The 4881-nt window shown below is 48.6% G+C and overlaps 1 non-coding gene across 1 annotated transcript; it reads right to left on the bottom strand.

The window, feature by feature from the left end:
* Positions 1-1481: 1481 nt before the first annotated feature.
* Trnaa-cgc (transfer RNA alanine (anticodon CGC)) lies at positions 1482-1554 on the bottom strand. Its single transcript has one exon. It is a non-coding gene; the product is annotated as a tRNA-Ala (tRNA).
* Between the last annotated feature and the right edge of the window lie 3327 nt (positions 1555-4881).

The following is a 4881-nucleotide window of genomic DNA, read 5'->3' as shown; positions in this document are numbered from 1 at the left end:
GTCACGTTACTCACCGTCACATTAAGCGCTATTCAGACCCTTTAGCGGCAGCTGCCTGCAGATATGTAGGCATGAACAATAAATAAGTCGAATGTTAATAAAGTTTGTTTTGTTTAGAAAGTTTTAAGAATTGTCATATAAAAGAAAGAAGATATTAATTTTCAACACGCACTCGTAATAAGGCCAATGGTCATCTGTGGAAGAAATACGCTAGAGAACTTATAGATCTTATCACCTGCGTGATTATGAATTAACCCTGTTCACCTGATACGAGGTTGTTTCTTCTAGCACCCACAGGTTGACTCGCTAGTTTGGTATGCAGTTCGTTGTAATTTGCATGGCAAAGTTTTTTGAATCAAGCACATGTAATAGTTGTCTACCTTAAATTTTTTACCTAATATTTCAAAGCTTAATTGATGCTGGTTTAGTATTTAGTGTAATGCATTATTATTCACGCATTTAGATACGTAGTCTAAAGCATTACTTTTGTGTCAATTTCAGCTTCTTCACAATTTAATTGCGGTTGTATGTGTAGCAATTATACACACATCAAAAAATGTTTTGAATCACCCCGGTTCCCAGAACTCCTGACGATAGACGTTAACTGAGGATATTGTATCACAGACATAGTCCCTTTGACTGTTCAGAGATGTCACTAACTGCAGTCTGGAACCGCAAGACCGCTACGGTCGCAGGTTCGAATCCTGCCTCGGGCATGGATGTTTGTGATGTCCTTAGGTTAGTTAGGTTTAACTAGTTCTAAGTTCTAGGGGACTAATGACCTCAGCAGTTGAGTCCCATAGTGCTCAGAGCCATTTGAACCATTTAGATGTCACTAAACCCGCCCAAAGATGTTGATCAACCATGCATGAGCAGCGCCTACTAGATGGAGGGGGTCCGACAGTCGATCAGTTCCAGTCATTCCACCAGGAAGGAGGTAAACAGCTCGTGTTGTCTGTTGTTCAGCCATGCCTAGACGGTCAATGCGTCGGCATTGTTACTTTGTGCCAGGAAGGGCACTTAATGAGGAAAGTGTCCAGACGTCTCGCAGTGAACGAAAGCGATGTTGTTCAGACATGGAGGAGATACAAAGAGGCAGGAATTGTCGATGACATGTAACGCTCAGGACGCCCAAGGGCTACTACTGCAGTGAATCATCGCTACCTACGGATTAGTGCTCGGAGGAACCCTGACAGCAAAGGCACCATGTTGAATAATGTTTTTCGTGCTGCCACAGGACGTCGTGTCACGACTCAAACTGTGTGTAACAGGTTGCATGATGCGCAACTTCACTCCCAATGACCATAGGAGGAGGAGGATAGTAGTGTTTAACGTCCCGTCGACAACGAGGTCATTAGAGACGGATCGCAAGCTCGGGTGAGGGAAGGATGGGGAAGGAAATCGGCCGTGCCCTTTCAAAGGAACCATCCCGGCATTTGCCTGAAGCGATTTAGGGAAATCATGGAAAACCTAAATCAGGATGGCCGGAGACGGGATTGAACCATCGTCCTCCCGAATGCGAGTCAAGTGTGCTAACCACTGCACCACCTCGCTCGGTCCCAATGACCATAGCGAGATCCATCTTTGCAACCATAACACCATGCAACGTGGTACAGATGGGCCCAAAAACATGACAAATGGACTGCGCAGGATTGACATCACGTTCTCTTCACCGATGAGTGTTGTATATGCCTTCAACCAGACGGTCGTTGGGGACGTGTTTAGAGGCAATTCGGTAAGGCTGAACGTCTTAGACACACTATCGAGCGAGTGCATAGAGGTGGAGGTTCACTGTTGTTTTGGGGTGGCGTTATGTGGGGCTGACGTACGCACTGGTGGTCATTAAAGGCGCCGTAAAGGCTGTATGATACGTGAATGCCATCCTCCGACCGATAGTGCAAACATATCGACAGCATATTGGCGAGGTATTCGTCTTTGTGGGCGACAATCTGCGCCCCCATAGTGTACATCTTGTGAATGACTTCCTTCAGGATAACGACATTGCTCGACTGGAGCAACCAGCATGTTATCCAGAGATGAACCCTATCGAAGATGCCTGGTACAGATTGAAAAGGAATGTTTATGGACGACGTGTCCCACTAACCACTCCGACGGATGAACGTCGAATCGCCATTGAGGAGTGGGACAATCTGGACCACCATTGCCTTGATGAACTCATGCATAGAATGCCACGACAAATACAGGTGTCCATAAATGCAAGACGATGTGCTACTGGCTATTAGAGGTACCGGTGTGTACAGCAATCTGGACCACCACATCTGAAGGTCTCGATTTATGGTGGTACAACATGCAATGCGTGGTTTTCATGAGCAATGAAAAGGGCGGCAATGATGTTTATGTTGATCTCTATTCCAATTTTCTGTATAGGTTCCGGAACTCTCGCAACCAAGGTGATGCAAAACTTTTTTGATGTGCATACAATTTCAAAATTTTTCAACTGTTCTCTGACGCATAGGACGTCTTTGTTCGACGCCATCGTACAACAACCACCCACAGACTGCCGGTAGACGCACTAGCAGTGGTGGGTATATAGAGAGTGTCTGGGTATGCGGAAAACAGTGCAGTCGTTGTCGTAATGTGGAAACAGACTGATTTATCTTACGCTCGAAAGTGTATGATGACAGGCAATTGGGCCGGGGGTGGAAATATTTCCAAAACGGTTACGTTTGTAAACTGTCTGCGTGCTGCCATGGTTAAAGTATACCACGTATGGCAAAATGGCGCCATCGAAAACTGGTGCTGATGTAACTGTGGTGGACCACAGTCCGTAGATGATACGTATGAACGATGGCGACAGTAATATGAACGGGTGAATAGACGTGCAACTATTGAGCTACTGACCACCCAGATGAACCAAGGGGCTATCAACAATGTCTACTTAATGCCCGTTCAGCGAACGTTGCTGCCTATGGGTCCTCGCAGCAGCGGCCTGGTCCATGCACCCATGCGGAATGCTGTTCATTGGTAACGAAGGCTGATATTTGCTCACCAATACAGCAACTGGACGCTCAGCGAATGGTTAAAGGTAGTCTTTTCAGATGAAAGGCGTCTTAAGCTCCAGCGAACAGAAAGAAAACAAGCTGCAACAATCTCAGAAAGGTTCTAGGCGTGAGTAGGAAGCCTTATGTTCTGGGGAATGTTATCGTGGCATTCCCTGAGTCATCTCCCCATTCTGGAAGACACAGTGGATCTTCTCAAGTATGCATCTATCCTTGGGGAGCAGGTCAACACTTACATGAAGTTTGTTTTTCCTCGGCACGATGACATCTACGAGCAGTGTAACGCCGGAAATGCCTATCCTCCTATTTCCATCTATTGCACTATACATTTTTTCCTTATTTTGTTGCCTGAAGATATGACATTTCTGTGTCTTTATATATTTTAATTGTTTTACTATATATATATATATATATATATATATATATATATATATACACACACACTCCTGGAAATTGAAATAAGAACACCGTGAATTCATTGTCCCAGGAAGGGGAAACTTTATTGACACATTCCTGGGGTCAGATACATCACATGATCACAATGACAGAATCACAGGCACATAGACACAGGCAACAGAGCATGCACAATGTCGGCACTAGTACAGTGTATATCCACCTTTCGCAGCAATGCAGGCTGCTATTCTCCCATGGAGACGATCGTAGAGATGCTGGATGTAGTCCTGTGGAACGGCTTGCCATGCCATTTCCACCTGCCGCCTCAGTTGGACCAGCGTTCGTGCTGGACGTGCAGACCGCGTGAGACGACGCTTCATCCAGTCCCAAACATGCTCAATGGGGGACAGATCCGGAGATCTTGCTGACCAGGGTAGTTGACTTACACCTTCTAGAGCACGTTGGGTGGCACGGGATACATGCGGACGTGCATTGTCCTGTTGGAACAGCAAGTTCCCTTGCCGGTCTAGGAATGGTAGAACGATGGGTTCGATGACGGTTTGGATGTACCGTGCACTATTCAGTGTCCCCTCGACGATCACCAGTGGTGTACGGCCAATGTAGGAGATCGCTCCCCACACCATCATGCCGGGTGTTGGCCCTGTGTGCCTCGGTCGTATGCAGTCCTGATTGTGGCGCTCACCTGCACGGCGCCAAACACGCATACGACCATCATTGGCACCAAGGCAGAAGCGACTCTCATCGCTGAAGACGACACGTCTCCATTCGTCCCTCAATTCACGCCTGTCGCGACACCACTGGAGGCTGGCTGCACGATGTTGGGGCGTGAGCGGAAGACGGCCTAACGGTGTGCGGGACCGTAGCCCAGCTTCATGGAGACGGTTGCGAATGGTCCTCGCCGATACCCCAGGAGCAACAGTGTCCCTAATTTGCTGGGAAGTGGCGGTGCGGTCCCCTACGGCACTGCGTAGGATCCTACGGTCTTGGCGTGCATCCGTGCGTCGCTGCGGTCCGGTCCCAGGTCGACGGGCACGTGCACCTTCCGCCGACCACAGGCGACAACATCGATGTACTGTGGAGACCTCCCGCCCCACGTGTTGAGCAATTCGGCGGTACGTCCACCCGGCCTCCCGCATGCCCACTATACGCCCTCGTTCAAAGTCCGTCAACTGCACATACGGTTCACGTCCACGCTGTCGCGGCATGCTACCAGTGTTAAAGACTGCGATGGAGCTCCGTATGCCACGGCAAACTGGCTGACACTGACGGCGGCGGTGCACAAATGCTGCGCAGCTAGCGCCATTCGACGGCGAACACCGCGGTTCCTGGTGTGTCCGCTGTGCCGTGCGTGTGATCATTGCTTGTACAGCCCTCTCGCAGTGTCCGGAGCAAGTATGGTGGGTCTGACACACCGGTGTCAATGTGTTCTTTTTTCCATTTCCAGGAA

The sequence above is a fragment of the Schistocerca nitens genome, chromosome 2 (genome assembly GCF_023898315.1).
Source record: "Schistocerca nitens isolate TAMUIC-IGC-003100 chromosome 2, iqSchNite1.1, whole genome shotgun sequence".
Lineage (NCBI taxonomy): Eukaryota > Metazoa > Arthropoda > Insecta > Orthoptera > Acrididae > Schistocerca > Schistocerca nitens.
This window is presented reverse-complemented; position numbering and strand designations above follow the sequence as displayed.